This window comes from Triturus cristatus, chromosome 1_2 (genome assembly GCF_964204655.1).
Source record: "Triturus cristatus chromosome 1_2, aTriCri1.1, whole genome shotgun sequence".
Taxonomy (NCBI): Eukaryota; Metazoa; Chordata; class Amphibia; order Caudata; family Salamandridae; genus Triturus; species Triturus cristatus.
In genome coordinates, this window is record NC_140580.1 from 970,634,385 (window position 1) to 970,656,303 (window position 21,919).

A 21,919-nucleotide genomic window follows, 5' to 3' on the forward strand; every position below is an offset into this window, starting at 1 on the left:
CTTGCAGGTGAACATTTTCATCCCTTTAAGGGATACGGCTTCAAATTCTGCATACTCCTGTACGTAATCATCAATGTCCTTGCGTTTGCGGCCCATCTGTATAAATGTAAGGATTCAACAACTAAGCAGCCATTGGTTTGATGTTTAAAATACTGTTTGTGACCAGGACAAAACACTCAGCCATTATCTGCACTGCGGAATTGCATACAGATATGTAGGAATTTTACTCCAAATACATGCAAATCCATCAGTTTCTTGTTGATCTTAGCTTGTACATTTTTTGTTGCAAATAAGTTCTTCATTATCAAAATATGTCCATGCCTTTCAAGATAACCAATTCAGTTTCAGGTTTTCGAGTAGCAGAGAGAAGCCAGCTTAGTATAATTGCAGATGCCAATAATATGTTCACATATACCAATAGCTTCTTCGTTGATATATTCACAAATCACTCAATGAGTTGATGTTTAGAGATCAGCTATTCACAAGGCTTTCCAGGCACTTGCAAGGTCTGAGAGACTCATTCAAATAGGCAGGGCTTAAGATCATTTAGAAATTCCAGAACAGATGAGGCGGTCTGGAGCTGGAGGGGGGAGGGGGAGGTTGTTTCAGGTTTTCGCTGTGAGATAGGAGAAGTATCCTCCACTCATGCTTCTGTCATACCACAATAAGAAATGATGCAAAAGGACATCATGGCCAAACTATGAAAAAGAATAACTTTTTAAATTGGCCCCTTAGGGCAGAAATACTCACAGCAGTGGTTGCCTTCTTGTTCCTGCTTTCCTCGGAGTTAAAAAAAAAGCTTTATTTAAGGTTTCCAATTTGAGTTTTTCCGTTGTGGAGACAGAATTTGGCTAATGTTTTTTTAACTTATTTTATGATGTGCTTTTGCTCTGCAGAGTTACCCTCACCTTAAGCGTACACCATACTGACTTAAAGCTACGCGCTTTTTATCGACCTGAGAAGGGTGAAAGGCTAAGTGGGCCCACCAGATTCAAAACTGTGACCATGAGGTCGCACACAGTTGCGCTGACTCAATATTAGTCCACTCAGCTATTCGGCAGAGCGGCTTTATGATGCAGTTAACTCTAGGGTCAGGTGTGGAGTGACAACCTCTATTTTAAACAGTGTGCTAATAATTACATGAGGGTACAAAGGTAAACGGGGCACCTCAAGGAAGTATTGAACCCTAAACTTAACAGGCTTACCTTAAGTGTTAAACAGAATGTGCCTTCAGGGCCTTGCAGCAGCAGGTGAGTCAGGAGCGTGCAACACACTGAAAGCAAGACACACAAAGTGAACACAGACCCCTCACATATAGTGCAGAATGGCCTCCTACAAACACCATACGTCACGCTACACCAGTATAAGTTGCAAAATAGTGCTACATCCAGCACACAGCGCACAAACAGAACAATGTGCAAACCACAAACACAACGGCCACATGTTCACAACAGAAGCCAGCAGACTGCATACACGCATGTAAGCCCCACAAACAGTAAATACCATGAGGGCATTAAATGCAGAAGCGTTAATATGGGTGATGTGTGAGAATCTATTACAGACCTTTAGATCAAAACATACCTCACCTATGAAAAATGGGAAGGTGTCACAGCGATTATTTTCAGTAATGTATATACGCTGCTGCTGTGTTACAATGATATTGAAAACACACCTTACTATCCCAGAATAATAGATGTAAACACATTTAGAATTTGGGGGAGTGCTCCTGTGCGCTCTACTGACCTGGCCAAAGAGGGCATGAAAAGCTGAAACACATGCTGCTTCCATATTTAAAAGAAATTAAATGAGATCTGTAACTAAGCACTCTTTCATATTCAGCTGGCTCTATCAGGGGGCCCGTGAAAGATGTGGAGCCTCCTCTGGTTTCAAAGTTATCAAGCAATGTTCCAAAGACCATCTGCTTTTGCTGGTCATGCTGGGTTTTGCTCAGAAGCCCTAAGGCCAGCTTCAAATGTGGCTGCTGCTCAAACGACGGAAGGGATAGAGATAAAGTCCTATGAGTTATTTAAACTGGAACACATAGAGAAAAAAGCAAACATATGCGTGGAAGATTGCAGCTCAATCTTATCCCAGTAGAAAATTATTATTTTCCTTGTACAAAGATGCCAATAGAGTCATTTATGTTAACATGGAATCTGAAAAAGAATGGGAGCATCATTTTTTCTATGATGTAAGAGCGATCGGTATACTCCATATTACCATCTAGTTGGAAAACAGTACCGTGGGTTAAGGTGCCTGCCACAGAGAAGTTAATGTGGTGGTCAGAGGTTCGAATAATGCCGTTTCAGTTGAAAGCATTTAAAAATAAAAATGTAATCCTCCAATAAAAACACAACAAATATACGTTTGTCAAACAATATAAAAATAGTACATTGAATTTTCTCCTTCTTATGTAACTATAGAGAACTTGTGATGCCTTGACAGGGAGCCACAGCATGCGCAGGGGCGAGTTGCAGCAGGGGCAGCTTCCATAACAGAGGGAAGGCTCCAGCACAAACACGTCCCCAAAACACACATGTGCAATTGTTTCCACAGGGACACGAGCCAAGGGAACGACAAGCTAAAATGCCATTGCAACTCAGGCCTCAGGGGACAGATTAATAGCAGCCTCACAGCGACCCTGGACACTACCACGTGAAGCCGGAACCCCACGTTCTGATTTGAGCTCATCTCACATTCTTGCCATCAAACACAAGCATCTTATGGCGCTAGCGAGAGAGGTAGCGTGGGCCCAGTGCAAGCAACCTGCTACGAGGAATGTGTATTCACTGGTCAGTGGCTTTTGTTAAGGTCACCGTCTGAGTGACCTTTGGCGCAACAGTGGCTAAAGGAAATGTAATCGAAAAATATTCCTCATTAGAAATAGGGGGAGAAGCTTTACACTAAGCCCACAAAGTCAGAGAAGGTGGAAGGGGAAGAACAGATTGCATTGAAGCAAATATATGTTGATTGATGTTGTAGAATGGTTCTAAAACCACATTTACGAAAAACCTGATGATGCCTCATGTTGATATTTCTTTTTAGTATTCAATGGGAAGAAAAAGCTTTGACTCCAGATATTTAAAAATGGGGATATACAGCAAGACTTACTTTTAAAATGTATCCAGTTTAAAATGAGACGGTATTGAAAACGTTAATTGTATAACTGATTTATAAAAATCACAAGAGTGGCGGGTCAAGGAAGCTATTTTGAAAAGAACTTTGAGACTCAGGGCAGGGAGCTCTCGGATGGTGTGGGGGCTGGGCAAAGGTTGCTGCACTGCTGCTGCAGAGGGTGGATACAGGTACTCTGAGTGGCCTGAACATCCTTCTCCTGTGATGGTGGATGCCTGTGGGCAGTGCCCCAACCACCTGTCTTCAACATTGGCCTCCCTCCTGCCAGTGGGAGCACCGTCACACCACCTGGCTGCTCACGCAACCCCAGCCTCCCCCCCAGCCTCCCCCCCCCCCCCCCCCCCCAAGGACCAGCAGTTTTGCAGACCTGGACAGCAGTGGTTAGCACAGACTGGAGTCACACCCAATCTGCGATTCCCCTGACAATGCTGTTTGGCGTGTTGATGATGGGCCTCTTCTTTGGGAGGCAATCAACTCGGTGGTCTTCATGGGAAAGGCAAAACACGGCAAATTAGTCTCTTAAGCTTTACACTAAGCCCACAAAGCCAGGGAAATTAATTTTTGCAGAAAAACAGGCAAATAATGTTAGATTCGCCCCACTGTGCTCGAGGTGAAATTAGCTTCACCGGATCCATATTTCCTGCAGACAGATGTCCCACCCAATAAAGTTATGGTGCCAAGCAGACACACCGATCACCAAAACGACACCACAAGACAGGGTTTACGGTGCGGCAGCCAAGCAGACCACCGATCACAAGAAAAACGAAAATAAAAATGATACCACAAGACTGGGGATGCGAACACCTGGTGCTGCCGCTTCATACGTGGGGTGGGGGAGGGAGGGCAGGAGCCCGAGGCTGCTAAGGGACAGAAAGAGGCAGGAGCGGCTTTCAAGGCGTATCGATCTGTCCCCTGAGGCCACATACATAGGGCAAATACATGTACCCTGGAAGTACAAATGGTTGCGGGCTGGCGCAGAGCTAATTCGAGCGGTGGAGTCCTGGATCCCTGGAAATGCCGAACAGGAAGGTGTCTTCAAACGTGGAGGTCCGTAGTGCAGGCAAAAAGGAAAAACAGGCAGGTGAGCCATCCATGTGTCTTGTTTTCATCTGTCAGATACCATCTGACAGTGGTGAGTTTTTGGATACCGAGGCGATGGCCTCATTACTCCACATTCACTTTGAGTTTTTTAGTCGCTGTTTAGGTTGTCTTATTGATGTGTGACGCTTTGTCACAGTTGAGGTTGGATCACAAGGTCAGGGCTGTGATAGACCGCGGGTTGCGGTCAATTTGGTTTGCGGAAGTGTCAGCAAGTTTTATCGCAGAGTCTTGTATTCGTCTGCCAAATGTCTTCTGGCGGTGATGAGCTTTTGATGGCTGCCGCGGCGGTTGCCTTCTGACAGTGATGAGTTTTGGGTACCTGCCGGGGCGATTTGCCCTCAGGCAGGGATGAGTTTTTGGATGCTGTGTTGCTGTTTCAGTTTCACAAGGTTAGCGCTTCGATGGGCCTCGGGTAGCGGTCAAATGGGTTTGTAGAAATGTCTGCAAGTTTCCTGATCAATGGGTTATCTTTTTGATCCAGTCCTTTGTAGAATGTCCTGTTGAGTTTGCGGAGATGGTCGTCCAACATCTCAACGCCTAGGTCTCTGTGGAGGTCTGCTGTTCTTGTGAAGATTGGCGCACCTGCTGCAATCCGTAAGGCCCTTCTCTGTAGTCTCTGCAGGTCTTTCCGATGCTGCGTGCGGCAGCCGCTCCAAACTGGTGAAGCGTACGTCATGGTTGGTCGAATTATTGCGGTGATTACTCGCACCTTGCTCTGCAAGGGCATCGACTTGGTCTTCAGGAGTGGGTATATTGCAGACAGTTTTGTTGCTGCTTTCTGGCAGGTCTTCTCTATGTGGTTTCTCCATGTGAGTTTAGAGTCCAGAGTCACCCCCAGGTAGGAGCTGCTGTTTTCCCATTTGATCTCATCCCCATTGAGGAGGATCGCTGGGTGTTTTCTGTTCAGCTTCCTGGTGAATAATGTTGCTGTGGTTTTGCTTGTGTTCAGGGTGATCTGTCAGTCGCTGTACCATTCGGAGAGTCTGCTGAGTGATGCCTCAAGGTTCTTAGCCACTTCCTTTTCACTGAAGGATTGGGAGAGGACTGCTGCAGCATCGGCGTAAAGAGCCAGATCAGTCTTCTTTAGGTCCGTGGGGATGTCGTTTGTGAATATGTTAAAGAGGAATGGTCCTAGGATTGATCCCTGAGGCACTTCAGCAAGGATTGGGTGTGGCGTTGAGCATTCGTCTCGTACCTTCACGTGAAAGGTCCGTTTTGACAAGTAGCTAGACAGCAGTTTAATCAGGTAGCTTGGAAACTTGAGCTTGATGAGTTTGTAAAGCAGTCCCTCATGCCATACTCGGTCGAATACTTTGGCTACATCCAGAAAGACTACTCCAGTAGACTTGTTGATGTTGAATCCATGGCTGATGTCCAAAACTCTGAGGAGTTGGTGATTGGTTGAGTGGTCTTTCCGGAACCCAAACTGTTCTTTGGCGAGGAGGTTTTCGCTTGTCGCAAAGTCCACAAGACCGGCAAGGATAACTTTTTCGAAGAGCTTTGATAGGCCAGATAGCAGACTTATAGGGCGGTAATTTGCAGGATCTCGTAGTGGTTTCCCAGCCTTGGGGAATACGATGACTCTTGCTTCTTTCCAGGCATTAGGGAAATACTGGTGCTGCATACACGCGTTGAATATCTCAGCAAGGTATTCCACTGCGGCATCTGGGAGCATCTTGATGGCTCGGTTGGCTATTCTGTCCTTTCCTGGTGCCTTGCCGTTTTTTAGTGTCTTTACCAGGGCCAGTAGCTCTCCTGTGGAGCATTCCTCAATGTTTGCAGCTTCTGTTTCTGGTGGGTGCTCCCGGTGGTGCTTAGCAACCTCTTGCTCGACTTCTGCTGCCAGTTTGCTTGCCTGGTTAGGCCTGAAGGATGCCTCCAGTGTGTCAGCGAAGACCTCAGCCTTGTCCCTGTTGCTGCATGCCAAGTGAGTCTTCCCTTGTATCGGTGGGTTTGGCTCCTTCTTCCCAGTCAAGCGTCGGGTCATTCTCCAGAGAGAGTTGTCCGAGTCCTTTAAGTCAGCCGTAGCTGCTTCCCACTTTTCACCTCTGTGCTGGCTTATTTGCATCTTCAGCTGTCTTGTCAGCTCGTTGTACTTCTTCAGCAGGTCGGGGGTGCGATTCCTTTGCCACTTTCTCCGGGCTCTGTTCTTGTCAGCAATCGACTGCTTGATGCCATTCGGGAGATCGTAGATAGAGCAGCGTTGGAGTTTCTGCTCGGGAACGCTGCGCTCGATGGCAGTGTGGACTGCAGCTGTCAAGTGGTGAACTGCCTGGTCAATGTCTTCAATGCAGCATAGGGGGCCAGGGACCAGTGTCTCCTCCAGGCTTCTCTTGTATAGGCTCCAGTCTGCCTTCTTGTAGTTGTGTCTGGTGCCCTGTTGCTGGTCTTGAAGCACGTCACCAACTGTGATCAACACTGGGTTGTGGTCGGACGTCAGTGCAGTTAAGGTTTCCAGCTCCATAGACTGGGAGAGATTCTTCATGACGACGATGTCCAGAACGTCCGGTTTATGCAGTGCAGTGCCTGGATAGTGTGTTGGTTGAGTTGGGCCAGCCACTACAAAGTCCTCCTTTTTTGAGTGGGCAAGTAGGGCGTGTCCTTTGCTGTTTACCGCGTGAGAGTTCCAGCACTGGTGCTTGGCATTTAGGTCTCCGCCAATTAATGTTGGGATGCGGGGGTCCAATAAAGCATCCAAGTCCTTTGGGCTTAGCTTGCATGGGGGTGAGTAGGCAGCAATCAGCCGTAGGGGGCCTGCAGATGTCTGGATCTGTATGCCAGTTGCTTCAATACTCCCCACTGGTGGTAGTGAGATCTCATGGTGCTTCACTTTTGTGCTGACAATCACCACTGTTCCTCCGCCCTTGGCTCCAGTGGTGCGATCTGTGCGGTACACCCTGTAGTTTGCTAAGTTGAGCTTCTGGCTTCCTTGGAGATGGGTCTCGGAGATAAGCGCTATACTCACATCCATGGTTTCCATCAGGTGCAGGAGTTCTGCAGTTTTCTTCTGAATGCTGTTAGCATTCCACATCAAGAAGACGGAGTTTCCTTTAGATTTTGTTGCCATTGCATGCGTTTTCTTCACCGTGGAAAAGTCCGGCGATGAGATTCGCCACCATTGTCACCAAAGGGTGGATGTTCATGTCTGCGACGTTTTCGCAATCTTCGTGATGAGTTCCTGCCAGTTGATGGCTGAGCCTATTTCACAGGATGGTGCTGGGGCAGTTGGTGATGGTGGTGGTCTGTCCTGTTTGGGTCCTGTTACTTCTGCGTATGTTCTTCCATCCACACACGCGTCACTATGGCTGTTGGATTGCCGGTTGGGATCCTGTGTGCCAATGCGGGTTTGTAACTCTTCATTTGTCCCTGGTCTGTTGCAGTTGAGTGTGGGGAAGTCTTTTGTGGTTGGGGTGGTTTGCGCGGTCCATCCTTCTTTGCCTTCTGCAGGTAGGGACAGACGCGATAGCTTGCTGGGTGGGGTCCTGTGCAGTTAGCACATATTGCTGGTTCGGTTTCTCGGTTCCTAGTGCATTGGTTAGAGGTGTGCTCGCCTCCACAGCGTACGCACTTTGGCTTCTGGTGGCAGAAAGCAGAGGTGTGCCCCAAGCGCTGGCAGTTGTGGCACATGACCAGTCCTCGTTTCTCTCTAGGTGCTTCTGTGGTGACGGTGCAACTGCAGAGCCGTGTGACTGCTGAGAGGTCTGCTGGCTTCCCGTCCTTGCTTGCCGACAGGGTTACCACAAAGAGGGGAAACTTCTTGTTCTTGTCCGCTGGAGAGGCGATCTGCGTTATGTTTTTGACTGGAAGTCCAAGTTCCGATAAGTCCGGAGTGATGTGCCCAAGGGATGCGTTTGCTGGGAGCCCCCGTATTACAAAGCGCTGGGCTTTTGCAGCAGTCAGTGAAAAGGTGTGGTACTCCATTTTCTGCTCTGTGAGCATGCTGGTCACGCTCCTGTAGTCCTCCGGTGTGGTGAGCATGATCTTGGCGTGGTCCTGCCGGGGCTTGATTGTGAAGGTGGAGGTGCAGTGTTCCTCCAGTAGCTCCACGAGGTCTTTGTGGGTGGCTAAGTTCTTCAGGATGATGGGAGGGATCCGTAGTCGCTTTGTGGGACCTGAGGAGGTCCCGGGTTCAGATGCTGTGTGGTCCTGAGGGTGGGCGTCATTGTGCTGGGTGCTTTGGAGAACCAGGTAGCGGTTTGAGGTTGGAATCGCGTTGTTTGCGGGGGGTGCGCGGGCAAGCTTTGCTGCATTTCTGGTGAGCTCGGGCACGAGTCACGTCCTCTCTTTGCCTTCGTGTTCCATTCCCTGTCGTCTTCGGTGTTGCCGGATTGGACCGTGACGTCTGACTCCATGGTTGGTGCTGCTTGGTGGGGGTGCAGTTGAGCGCCTTGGGTAGCCGGGGCGAGCCAGAGGGCGAAGGCCGAGCTTTGGGGTTCAGCCGCACAGGGTGTGGACTCTCAGTCCCTCTCCACAGCGGTGCGCGGCCTGGCCCCGGTCAAGCCAGGGAGGCGCAGGCCCAGCACCTTAGAGGAGTGGGAGAGATGGCGGAGTGGGTCGTACCGCGAGTCTCCCGCCGAAAATCATAAATCATGAATCTCAGTACAAAATCAATCAAGCAGAACGCATAAAAGATGAATTGCAGTGCAAAATTAATTAATCAAGCAGAGCGCAGAAATTATAAAATGCAATCTGAATAAAAATCAATCAAGCAGAGCACATAGATGATAAATTGCAATCTGAATGTAAAATCAATCAAGCAGAGCGCATAGATGATAAATTGCAATCTGAATGTAAAATCAATCAAGCAGAGCGCATAAATGATAAAATGCAATCTGAATAAAAATCAATCAAGCAGAGCGCTTCAATAATACATTGTAATCAGACTATAAAATCAAGCAGAGCAGATTAAGCAAGCAATCAAGGAAAAATCGGCATACAAGATAAGTAAAGCAAGAAAGCAGGGCCCATCTATCACAAAGGATAGAACAGGGCGCTTACCAGGTCGACTGGCTGCTTGGCAGGGATCATGGGGGTCAGTCCTCAGGCCTTCTCTGGTGCTGGGAAGAAACCACGAGCGTCGCTGATCCAAGGATCACCACCGGAGTCACCGCCGATGCAGGAAGGTCCGATCCGTCTCGGCGCTGGCACTGGAGCAAAATGTCCGCCCACGAACGTCCGGTCATCATCTCCCGACACGTCCGATCATCGTCATCGCCGATGTGAAAATCAAAATGTACCATGTGATGTCGTCAAATGTCAATGTGGGCAGGTGAGCCCCCATAATAAAGGGCAAAAGTAACCAGGAGGGGCTGGAGGTGTTAACACGCCCACACTGCGACGCTTCGATACGACCAGGATTGGCTCAGTGTCACGGCCGTCACTAAAAGACCCTGAACCAATAGGTCCACAGTACGTCACTGAAAGGAATTCCCAGCATCGGAACAGGGGCGTGGCACGGCAACTCTGAACCACGGCAGCACGGCAAAATTTACTCGTATTTTGCCTTTCCTACATATAAATACAGACAAAGGAAAAATACTTTTCCGTCTGTACTTATATGTAAAAATCCGTTTAAACGGAAAACCAGGAGCCCTATCTATAATTAATATGTCTGATAAGCAAGATCAATCAAAAACTCGTTCATTGTTAATTTAGTGACTATTCCAGGAATGTCATAAAACCTATGACTGTTATTTTATCAATTTTAATCATTTTCTTTTAGGCTTCTTTCTTTTAGTTTTAGATTCTTAACGCATATTGGACGGGTTCCATTTTTAGCTGTAGTCTCCATTTTAGTTAGCCTGTCCAGCTTGTCTACCTTTGGCTCAGATACTGTATGTCATTGTGATGTAAAGCCCTAAGGTCCGACTCCATTTTAAATAGGCCCGAATCCACCTTAGGTAATGGATGTCGCTATTTTACATCATGGAGGTCGCCATTTTAGAACATGGAGGTCGCTATTTTAGGGCGTGGAGGTTGCCATCTTTCTCCATTTATGAAGAATCATTATCATGTCTACCATTTGACGCAAATGTCGGCTGACCATATCATTCTAAGAATTGTGAAAGTGTCAGGTTGCTCGACTGATAACAGATATAATACCAGATGGGTCAATCGTCTACTTACCACCATGCCTGGGTCAAATGAGTACAGACATATAATCAAAATAATGTAGTCGGAATTGACGTCCTCTTATGATAAGATTCAGCATATAAGGACTGTCATTTGATCACTTGTCAGGAAAGAATCTTTACCCAGGTCACAGACGCAGATCCAGATGAGCAAAGCACCAGATTCCAGCTCGAAAGTAGAAGCCTCCAGCAAGACGCCAGAGGCTCTGCAAATCATTCCAATCTGCTTCACGCACTGGCACCAAGATTCTGTTCTCACTCAGATGCAATCTCCTAGCTCTTGGCCTTGTGCTAGAAATAGCTGACAAGAAATTCCAAACAGACAAAAACCCCTGTTGTACAGGTATGCGCACCATCTTTGAAACTCAGACGTATGATTTATTTATCTACTAGAGTTAGCATAGCACCTTTAGACAGCACAGTGAGGGTATAAAGGCTATAAATTGTGGTGTTGCGATGCTTCCCCGTTTTCACTGTTATTGAAAGCATAGCCGCTTTTTATTACCTTCTGTGATGTTACCAATATTATGTGCACTAGATCTTAGAATTTTAAAATAACTATTTTAAAATAAATATGTTGAAATACATATTCAGTTTCTAGTGATCCTGAGTGTGTGTAAATCATTAATAAACTAACATTTTGATTACCATTGTTCTCAGTTTGTAACCCAAAAGTATTGACACCACCTCATTTATGCATTGGATAGGGCTCTGCAGGGCTACAATAACCTGTTTTTCACAGCCGGTGCTGGTACATTGACCTAAGTTCACTTTTGTCACTCGTGTGAAAACAAACCTCAGAGCTGAGCCAGAGGTTAAGTTTATGCAATATTGGTGCACAAAGCGGGGCGTTAGGATTTTCGGAACGTTTTAGTAGTTTCTGATTACACACTCAAAAGACCAATTTTTACTTACAAATGGGTGTTCGGACCTCCCACTGTTAAACCATTTAACATAGGTTTGTTATTCGCTTGGCTGATAACATTTTATTCCCCATTTGACTTCTGAGTATGAATCTCATGTTTATTGAATCTGTTTGCCAACATGGTGGCAGCAGCATCTATTGCGATAGGAATTATTACAGGGTTACACATGTGCATCTCTTTGCTAGATGTGTTCCTAAGAGGAAGAGAGGGTGAATGCACATGCGGCATACCTCTTCGATGATACAGTGCCCAACACTTGGCGCTTTTAGACATAAAACCTACACAGTTTATAGTTAAATAGGTACTCTACTGAGACTTAGGAGTCTCTGTGACATTTAAAGTACGCCAAACATGGTTTGGTGGTCAGTTGCCCTTATATCACAGAATATTAGAAAGGGTTTTCTAAAGAGTGACAATCACCTGTCATATGTTGGCTGGGTTTAGACCATGTGCTGACATACACATTTTTACACTTCTACAAGTAACACACTTACTGAATTAAGTAATATCAGTCTATAGGCAACTTAGACAATAGGTCATACAATTGACTTTTACAGGACAAGCTCTTACTGGAACTACACAACATGTGAACACATACAACACGTGATCAATCCACAAATAGCACTTTAGGTTAGCACAGCAGAAGTGGCAACAGTTTGCTAGACTCTTGAACGAACATCTGGTGATAAATGTAACTAAACCATATACAGATTGATGTGGGCATACCACACAAAATGAAAGTAACATTTTGGCTGCAGTTAGCTGATGTCTGTGACATCCTTTTGTTACATTTTTTGCAGAAGTTGACTGGCCTCCAGTCTTTATAATGAGATGCACCTCAACGTGAGGAGGTAATAATATTGCCATTTTTTTCCTCCTTAGTACCTGAAGAACTCAGGGGAAACTATTCAAGCAAGTGAGTTTTTAAAATGGGCTCCAGCCCTGTACAGAAGTAAAGCAGGGTAGGATAAAAGAAAATGTAGTTCTACGTCATTCCCTTCAAGAGTAAGCCCCAAGTGCAGGCTTTATATCTTCTGATTGAAAACGGAAAACAGAAGCTAAACATGACACAAAAGCTATTTTTAACTAGCTACAGTATTAAATAATTTTAGTGCCTTGAAGTTCTATAATGAACACTCCTCTATTTTCTGGTTTTAATAAACTGAACAGACCCTATGAAATAACATTGGACTGTATAAATGTAGACATGCATATTCATACACATGCACACTCACAAAACAGGATTAGAAATCACCCTAAGAAAAATATACATTTTAAATAACCCTGGACATTTCAAATGGGGGTTCCAGCTAAAATATAGCGCCCAAAAAAACAGTATATAACCCTTTTCTTTTTCAAACAGGTTTCAATATTTTTGGATTCCTGTATAAAATCATTTATGGGCTATTAATAGTCCTGATTTGTTTACGGTAAAATAATGGATAGCTCACAAGAAGATCCATACCTTAACACATTTCCATCACAATTGGCTTTTCTAAATAACTGACTAGGGCAGAACATTGCTGACTACAAATAGTTACAAAATTAACTCTTAAAAATGCTAAATTCTGCATTCTAATGTAATTTCGCTTAGCTGAGATTCATCCAGCACCGTAATCCGTGATTATTTCACAATCTATGCTAAAAAAATATATAATCCCTGCTGTGGATTTCCTACTGTCGAGAGTTTACTTGCTACGTTAGGTTGAGCAAGTAAAGCCTTAGTAATGATATATTTGTTCGAATGTTTTCTGCAGTACATTGGACGCAAATGTCAATAGTTATCTCATATGGACTGGAAACAGACCTGTTTGAGACAAAACAAACCGAACAATTTTTTCCTTTCAGTACTTTTAGGCTACATGCACATAATTCGCACCAAGGTTTTACAGAAATTCCATTCTTGTACTAATCACATTTTTATAGCTGAAACAAGCTTGCTTAACGTCCTCACAGAGAATTCTGTGGTGCAGCACGTTTCTTCATTTCATTTAAACAATGTTTGATACAAAGTTTGTATCTCATCTCATGTAGTGCAAGCAGCGTCTTTTTTGGCAATGCCTTTACAACACTAATATTAATAAATCATTGCACATCATAAGCAACTTCTAAATTGTTTACCCATCCAATTACAAGAGAGCTGTTCCCTGTGAATGGCTCCACAGCCAGTTGGTGGCTTGTGTTGCATTGCAGTGAACCTTTGGCATTAGCAACTTCGAAGCGCTATACACACACACTAACGTTTAAAAAAAAAAAATTTTTTTATTTTATTAGAAACCGTTAGCACACAATAAAAAAACATACAAGGGCCTACAACCACCAGGGCCGGCCGCTACAGAGCCCGAGGGCCCGCAGTGTAACGCCATACATTCAAATGAACCAGCGGCAAAGCACCCGGCAGTCCGTAAGCACCTATAACAGGCCATGGCCATAGGCCAGGAGCAGTTTAAAACAACAGTTTCATTTTTTATTAAACATAAAACACACTCAGGGCAATGAGAGTCCGAGATAGCAGTGTGCTCTTCCCAGGACGGGGAATAACATACAGTGTCCAAAGCGATTCTGGTCCAGAAGCGGTGAAGGGGGGCAATGGGAAAACAAAGCATGGAACACACATCACACACTCCTGCAGAATGCGCGGCTAGGGGGTCAAAGCAATATCGACCTCTAATGGCAAAGGCGGGGCGCAGATACGGCCTCGATATAAATTCCACGGACCCCATACCCTACTCCATTTCCCTGGCTTACCTCTCGCCACATACACCGTCTTTTCCCTAAACATACACCAGTCCATATTCTCCTTCCATACATCAACCGTGGGCGGCCTCGGGGAGCCCCATAGCTGTGCAATGTTACGCTTAGCCACCATATACCCCAAGGTCACCCACTGCGTCTGTGCCGCATTGCAATCATTCGGTTCCCAGACATTCAACAAACACCTCCTAGCCTCTGGCAACAGGGCCACGTGCGTGACCCTCTCCATTACGGTGTGGATACCGTTCCAGAATCGCACAATCTCCGGACATTCCCACAATATATGAAGGAACGTGCCCGGCAGGCCACATCCACGCTTACACAATCCATCCATCGAATAACCCATACGCAGCAAACCGGGCCCTGTGACATACACTCTATGGAGGATCTTCAGCTGTACAAACCGTAGGCGGGCCGGGATCGCTACCTCCTTCGGGGAGGCCACCGCCGACACCCAGTCCTCATCATCCAGCTCTAAGCCATCGCCTGTCCATGCCTCCCTCAGACGGAGCAGCAAGTCCGCGCGATCGTTGATGAGTTTCTTGTAAATCAGAGAAATAGTGCTGTCGGGCACATAGCCATCCAACACTCTATCCTCCAGTGGGGAATACTCGGGGATGGCAGCAGCGTCCGGAAAAACCGAACGCAGCGCATGGTGGACTTGAGCGTATCGGAAGTACTCTCTATCGTTCAACTTATATTCCTTTTTAAGCATTTCAAACGTTTTGAAAGCTCCCTTCACCCAAAGATCACCCACCTTACCTATACCAATCATGTCCCATTTCTCAAAGCCTTTCGATCTCCACAAACAGCCCAACCGCCCAGAGGCATACAGCGGCGTCGCCCGAGTCAAGCGATCCCTCCACCCCATCGCAGCATTAGCCGCGTGCCACACGTGCACCGCCACCCGCGTGGGTCCCGTCAGACGCATGTCCGGGGTCACCGAGTACAGCGCCCTATTATAATCCCCACCCGGGAGCAGGAATTTATCCATCTCGAACGCCGGGTTTAAGGCAGGACCATATATCCCGTGGTTCACAGCCGCCAACTGAGACGCCCAATAGTATCGTTTGATATCGGGGAGCGCAACCCCCCCCATCGTACCAAGGGAGCGTTAACTTGGGGAGAGCAATCCGCGGCCGCCCGTCCCAAAACAGTTGACGCTGAAGACCCTCAACCTCCCGGAAATAGCGGGCCGGCACGACATCCAGAGTATTTTGCAACGCGTACAAAAAGCGAGGCAGCGACATTTTAAACAATGCCGCCCGTCCGAGCGGTGAAAGCGGAAGTCGTCGCCATCTTGCGACGTCGGCCTTCAGTCGCTGGAGGGGAGGGAGAAGGTTTCGCTCATAGCGGACCGCGGGATCCAGTGAGATAAAGATTCCCAAATATTTGAACCCCAGGGTAGCAACCTGAACAGGGCAGTCTTGCGGCAGGAGGGGGGCGTCCCCGGAGAGGACGTAGACGCACGATTTGGCCCAGTTGATGACCAGGCCGGAGTTGCGGCCAAAGGAAGTCAACACGTCCACCAATACCATTAGTGACTGTCGGGGGGTAGTGAGATATAGAAGGATGTCGTCCGCGTAAAGGGAGATACGGTCTTCGAACTCCGGCGTCCATCTAATGCCTCGCAACGACGGCTCCCAACGCAACCAGGCGGCGAGAGGCTCCAAAGAGAGCGCAAAGAGAAGGGGTGATAGCGGACATCCCTGTCGCGTACCCCTCCCCAGTGCGAAGGGAGCCGACACCCTGCCATTCACCACTACCTGAGCCAATGGGTCAGCGTATAGCAATTTTACCCAACCAATAAACTCAGGGCCGAACCCAAATTTCGCCAAAACGGCCCAAATATATGGCCACTCCAAAGTGTCGAACGCCATAGTAGCATCTAAAGATGCCAAGATGGCCGGCTCCCGTATAAACTCGGCTCTAGCCAGCACACCGTGCAACAGCCTCAAATTTAGGGCGGTATTCCGATGGGGTATCAAACCGGACTGATCCTGATGAATCAAGTTGCCCGCGACCCGAACCAGTCGGTTAGCCAACACCTTAGCCAGAATTTTGGGTTCTGCGTTCAGCAGCGAAATGGGCCTATAGGAGGCGCAGCGGTCTCGCGGCTTCCCATCCTTGTGTATCACTACTATAGTGGCAAGGCGTTGGTCAGGGAGAAGGAAGCCCGCCGCACGTGCGGCCGAAAACATGTCTCGAAGATACGGCGCTACCTTATCAGGACGCAACTTATAGAGTTCAATGGGAAGACCATTAGGACCCACCGCCTTACCAGACGTGATCGAGCGAATGGCCAAAGCAATCTCATCTGACGACAACTTCGCCTCCATCAATATTGCAGCCGCCTCCGATAAGGTTGGCAGTGCGATGTCTCTGAGCAACAGATGAGAATCCTCCTCCGAACGCACGGAAACCGGAGAGTATACCCCGCGGAAGTGGTCCGCGAAGCAGTCAACAATCTCCACAGGGTCAGTCACACGCACTCCATCCATTCTCTCCACAACGGGCACCACCCTGCTCGCTCTCTCCTTCTTATCCAACCAAGCAATCAACTTTCCGGCCTTATCCCCCACGTCATACAGTCGCCCTTGCTGCTCTCTATACATCCCTTTAGCAGCTTCCGTGACTAGAGCTCTATAATCTAACTGTTTGAGGCTGAGAACATGCAATTTCTCATCAGTAACTCCACGCTCCAAGTCCTCCTCCATTTCAGCTATTTCAGCCTCCAGGCGAACCACCTCAGCTCTCTCGCACCTCTTAGTATGGGAGATAAGGGACAAGGCTTGCCCCCTGACCACCGCCTTATAAGCCTCCCATAGGGAGACGGCCGACGACACCGACCCCACATTGTCAGTGAAGTAGTGATCAGTGGACTTGACCAACTCCGCGTGGATCTTAGGGTTACGAAGATACCAGGGGCCAATGGGTGCCACTCTTCCCTCTGTGCCAGGGTCAACCCTCAATTGCAACCATATAGGGGAATGGTCAGAGACACCTCGGGCTACATGACGCACCTCCCCAATCATCCCCGCCTGGGTCGCCGGCATGAGCATATAGTCGAGTCTCGAGAGACTCCCATGGGCCCCCGAGTGAAAGGTATACTGCGCTTGTCCCGGGTGCATCATTCTCCAGCAATCTACCAGTCCCAAAGTGTCCAAAAAACTCCCCAACCAGGCCTGAGCCCTAGGGAGATCCCTGGGGGGGTGACGGTCCTCCAATCCAGAGACCACGGCATTAAAGTCTCCACCCAACACCAAAACCCCCCCAGGGAGCCCCAGGACCAAACGCCCCAAGTCAGAAAATGTAGTCGTCTGCAACCCCGGGGGCACATACACAGCCACCAGTGAAATGGTTCTGCCCTCCCATCTCCCCACCAGCGCCACATATCGCCCCCTATCATCGTGAAGCACCTCGTCCACTGCCAATGGGAGGGAGGTCCTAACCAAGATGCCCACTCCCCTAGAGCCAGAAGTGAAACCAGAGTGAGCGGCAAGGCGATAGCCCCTCCTATTTAGGGCCTGGAAGGAGTTCCCAACCAAAGGTGTCTCCTGCAGGAAAACGATGTCGGGCGAGAGCCGCTTCAAGAACTGTAACACCACCCCGCGCTTGATCCTGTCCCCCAGACCATTCACATTCCACGAAAGGATTCGCAATCCCCTATCCCCCATCCCACTCCCGCACATGATACCCACATCCCAGAGAGCACAACCCGGAGAAATCAGCAAACAACTTCACATTGCCCTGCAAAACGAAAAAACAACAACCATCCCCAACGACCCCCCTCCCCCACAGACCCAAAACCACAACTCCCCCCTCCCTGCACCCCTGCTTGAGCCCGAACAGCCCCCCCAACTTGCAGTGTGCCTGTCGCCCTACCATATACCACAAAAGAACCCCAGAAGGAGGAAAGGACCCCAAAAAGCTCCCCACAACCCCCAGACATTTGAAGGGCATGATGTGCCGGATTAGAGTGCAATTGAGCCAAGGTGCAAAAAATAGTCAATCTAGTCCATCGCCAGGAACCAAGTTCTAGTCCTGCTGCACCACATCCCGTCCGCTCTCCTCCGCCCGATCGTCTCGATCCTGTCCCCGCGGTAGGGCATCCAACCAGTCACCAACCGCCTCCGGTCGGTCAAAAAAGTAGGAACGACCCTGGAACTCAACCCGCAACCTCGCCGGGAATAACATCGCATATTTCAGCTCCATGTCCCTCAGGCGCCGCTTGACACCCAAAAATCCCAGCCGCTGTTTCTGGACCGCTTGCGTGAAGTCCGGATAAAAGCTAACATTGGAGTTCTCAAACTTCAGCGGCCCAGCCACCCGCGACGCCTGAAGGATAGCATCTCTATCCCGAAAGTTAAAAAGTCGGGCGATTATAGGCCGCGGGGGAGCACCCACTTTGGGCGCACCACCCGGAATCCTGTGGGCCCGCTCCACCGCAAAGAACTTGCTCAATCCCTTGGGCGCGAGACGATTGATCACCAGATCCTCCACAAAAAGATCAGCAGCAGATTCCTCCGATCTTTCCGGCACTCCGATGATACGGACATTGTTCCGTCTAGCCCCGCTTTCTGAATCCTCAAGTCGACGATCAGTCTGGTCACTGGCAAGCCGCAACCTACGGACCTCCGTCTGCAGGGCGGCCACGTCCACATTTAGGCTCGACGCCGCTTGTGACAAGGAGTCGACCCGATCGTTGGTTTTGGACAGGTCTGCCCTGACCAAATTCACATCGATCAATACCGCGTCCAACTTATGTGCCAGGGTATCAAATCGCTGACCCACAGCAGCCTTCATCTCCTCAATGGCGCCCATAACGTCCTGCAGGGTAAATTCCGACGCTGGGCCCACAAGCTCTTTAGACCGCTCAGGCGATTTATGCAGGCCAGCGGGGGATCCCTTTAGCTGCGCGTAGCGGTCCATGTTGTTGGCCTGAGCATAGGATCCCCTCCGGGTTGACTTAAATTTCGACTTGTCCCCTTCGAGTCTCGCCGCCATCGTCCGGAGGCCACCAAGGCTGGCTCCCGCCAGCGCCAGGGACAGGGACCCGTTGGCGAATTTAAGCAGACACTGCGATCGCAGACAGGACGTCCGTGTATAGTCCGAAGATCAGGCCAGACACTCCGCTGTCCGCGCTCCTCTGAAACACCAGGGTCCCTCAGCCGATCTCAAAAATCAGACTTGAAAACGAAAGTGAAAGTGCGGGGCACGGGGCAGGTCAAGCCCTGCATGCCGCTGTTGTTCACTTCGTACCCGGGCACCTCACCAACTCGAGACCGGGACCTAGGCAATAGCAGGCCGCAAACTTCGGAGGGCAACCATTCGGGTTCCCGGCGTCCGATCAGAATTCGGAAAACGGGTGGCACCTCAGCGCGACTGCATCAGCAAAAGCCCGTCAAATTTAGCAGGATTTAGTCAGGATAGACGTGGGAGGTTGCGGAGGCCCTCGAGAGCCTTAAGCCTATGCGGCCATCTTGGTTGCACGCTAGGCTCCTCCCACACTAACATTTTTAAAGTGTCACCCCTGCACAACAATACCCAATCCCGGTTAATTTAATTATTTAAAGCTGATCCTTCAGTTCCCACGCTAGAGCAGTACGGGATTCAGTTTAAATGCCCTTTACACCTTACAATGTACATTACACACATTACCCCCTAAACAGATTCAGAAATTCAGAACGGAAGTCAACACAGGAATAGAAATTCTGGGGAAGGTGGCTGTCTTACAGAGACAAGTGGAGACTAAAACGGTGGGGTGTTCTTCTGTGTGAGGAAATGGCGCCTGCTGAGTGTGCGTTGACTTAGACTGAAACTAATAAATCGGTGCAAGAGGTGAGGGAAAACACCCTGAGCCCTCTAAAGAGACCCTAGGGTCAAAGATCAAAGTACATATAACCCATAGACGCATTAACCCCCTGAGCTTCTATGATTAAATATAACATAGCTTGCTCACCTAAGAGCATGTTTCTCTTTCACTCCCAGTTCATAAACCATTTGAGTGTTATCTGAATAGAGGGTGTAGGAGTGATCCAAAGGTGTAGGAGTGATCCAAAGACTCATCTCCTTTGGAAGTTTCTTAAAGTACTGTTAAAATATCTGGCAATCTTGGCTTGAGATCATGTTACTTGTAGATTCCTTAACCCCTTGGGTGCCAGGCCTTTTCCCCCTCCTGTGCCTGGCGCTTCCCTAGTGGGTGGGTGTCATGACGAGATAGTCTCGTCATGGGCACAGCGCGACTGTGCTCCATGACGAGACCATCTCGTCATGGGCACAGAAGAGGTTAAAAAGGTATGACCAATGGAAGCTTGTCTCTGTAAATATAAGCCTATGCATACGCTATTCCTACTTTCAATTAGTATACTGTATATGCAAAAAAAATTCACGAGACAGAGTACACAACATTCTTTACAGCTATGTTATATTTAATCATAGATGCTCAGGGGGTTAATGCGTCTGCACATGCTGGCATCAAATCTACAGTGTCAAAGCTAAAGCACCAAAACTGGTATCTAGGGTAGCCATCCTCAATTAAACAAACTAGAGGAAAAATAAATAGGTGTAGTGATGCAATATTTTTGTCAACAAATGACACGTTTTATTTTTGTAAGACCCATGCAAACTCCCTACATTATTTTGATTGCCCTTGCACGGTCATCTTTCTTTTGACAATGTCAGGGCTAATCCCAGATGCAACTAATATTATTTTATATTAGTTTCTGTTGATTCAGACCCCAGACTTTTATTGGTTTGGGCCACAAAGAAATGCTGATATGCTCAGGTGGTCGAAAAGATTGTAGTATCAAAGCCACTGGAGCACCTTTTATTCTTCTCATTCAGGCAATGGTCCTGCGTTTGCCTCAGTGGCTTTCAGGGATACTACGCCTGCTCGGGGTGTTTATCGGCCACTAACCAACCTATTTCGACTAGCAAGCAATTGTGTAGGTGAACAAGCTTTGGTATGTTCAACAAGTTCTGGCCACTAGGGTATTGAATGCAGGACTGAGTTGGTTGCATAATCTGTATGAAGTCTAGAGAGCATTAAATAATTTGCCAAGAGGAGTAATAGGTGGTTGCACTTGATATAGTATGCTCTCCGGATTATATACCTGTTCTATATCTCCCTGGAGAGGTGGCAGAAGGAAAAGTGCCTGACCTAGAAACTTAACAAAAGCTGTTGAAAGATGTTCAAGAAGTCAGAACAAAACTATCCAATGTGAAGCATTGCAACTCCGTCACCTGTGAAGTTATGGTTTCCAAAGCTGCTGACGGGTGTCTCACCAAGTTCAAGGAAAACTTCCTGATAAACAAGTATTTGAGAAGGTGGCTCTGACTAAAGATATTATACATGACTGCCTTTCTTGCATTAATGGTCTTCAAATCCCGCGGCTGGCATATGTTAAAAAAGAATTGAATAATATTGGCATGCAGAATGCCTTTACTGAGGCAGACACGTCTTAGCCTCAATAAGAAATAATTAGCATCTGCTTTCTATGACTCTGAAAGGGACCGTCGCTTATACAAAATGGACGTGAAAATTCAGGTTATGTCTTATCTATCTATGAGAGCGCCTAACGGACCACCTACTTACCTCTGGCAACCACAGGGGCACTAGGAATGCTCTCTATTATTTCATCTTAGAACCGATACAGCTAAATATTTGCTGTGCCTTCCTCTTGGTTATCAGTCAAACCTGGGTGCTATTCCATGCCCATGTGATGGAAGAACCAGCCAAACGATGATGCACTTAGTTTTTTTGTAAATGTTATGAAATGTATACTGGTTGTTTTTAATCTTATTATTTAAAAAGAAGTGCAATATCAGGCAGTCTAGAATTGCATTTACATTTGTTCTGCAATTCTCTTC